Here is a 1,229-nt window from a genome sequence, read left to right on the forward strand (position 1 = left end):
ATTGTTGAATTCTGAAAAGGAATACCCTATTACCAAGCAAGTTTAAAATGAAAAAATCTTTTTCATTTTGAAATATTGACTAATTTCGGTAATGAGAACCACTTTTGTCGTATTTGCATATTTTTGAGACAAATTGTGTCATTTTACAGGCACAAACAATAAGGCTGACTAATCATGTAGACATCTTGAATCTCCTGTTGGTACACATCAATTGTAGGTAGTTTCAGCTCATATTGAAATTCTGATGGCTTTTAATTGTAGCTCTGAAATATATTGCGGTAATGAGAAGAAAAACTTGGGGACACGATCTTTTCTTGAAATATTCATTAGTGTTCATTATTTAATTTGCCAACAAGGAACACTTAATGAAACTTCAGACATAGACCAACGCTCTTGTAGTGTCATTTACGTATTTTTAACATTTTTATTATGTTTTAACCTAATTCAAAGACCAGAAATTTTGGTCGGGACACATTTCGGTAATGAGAATTTGCCTATAAAATGCATAAAAAGTGGAAAATAAAAATAACATTTTTTTAAATGAACTAGTGTGCCAGAAAGTACACGTCTTGCTCTACAGTAATGTATATTATCAAAAGAATCCCTGTCATATTTAACCATTAAAACCTCATTGCCATTGATTTTTTTAGCTTCGTGAGAATCACCCACACACACACACACACACACACACACACACACACACACACGTACAGATGCAGACACACACACATGCACACACATGGCATACACACACACACACACACACACACACACACACACACACACACACACACACACACACACACACACACACACACACACACACACACACACAGTCCCACAACAGGGGGAGTGTAAGTCCACAAGTCTCTCATGTCTTTTTAGCTCTCTCTTCTCTTCTTCCTCCATCTCTCTTCCCCTCTCCCCCTCCCGCTCCTCCTCCACATCACTCCTTCCCCTTCTCCTCCTATCTATCCCTCCCTTACCCCACCTATCTCGGCCTCTTTCTCTCCATCCCTCTCTCTCTCGCTCTCTCTCTTTCTATCTATCTCTCTCTTCCTCCTCTCTCCCCCTCTCTCTCCCCCCCTCTCTCTCTCCCTCTCTCTCTATCCCCCCTCCTCTCTCTCTCTCCCCCTCTCTCTCTCCCTCTCTCTCTCTTCCCCTCTCTCTTTTCCACCACCCTGTAGAGAGGCCTTCAGTCGGAGCACAGACACAAAGCCCGAGCGCGG

The sequence above is a fragment of the Engraulis encrasicolus genome, chromosome 14 (genome assembly GCF_034702125.1).
Source record: "Engraulis encrasicolus isolate BLACKSEA-1 chromosome 14, IST_EnEncr_1.0, whole genome shotgun sequence".
Classification (NCBI taxonomy): domain Eukaryota; kingdom Metazoa; phylum Chordata; class Actinopteri; order Clupeiformes; family Engraulidae; genus Engraulis; species Engraulis encrasicolus.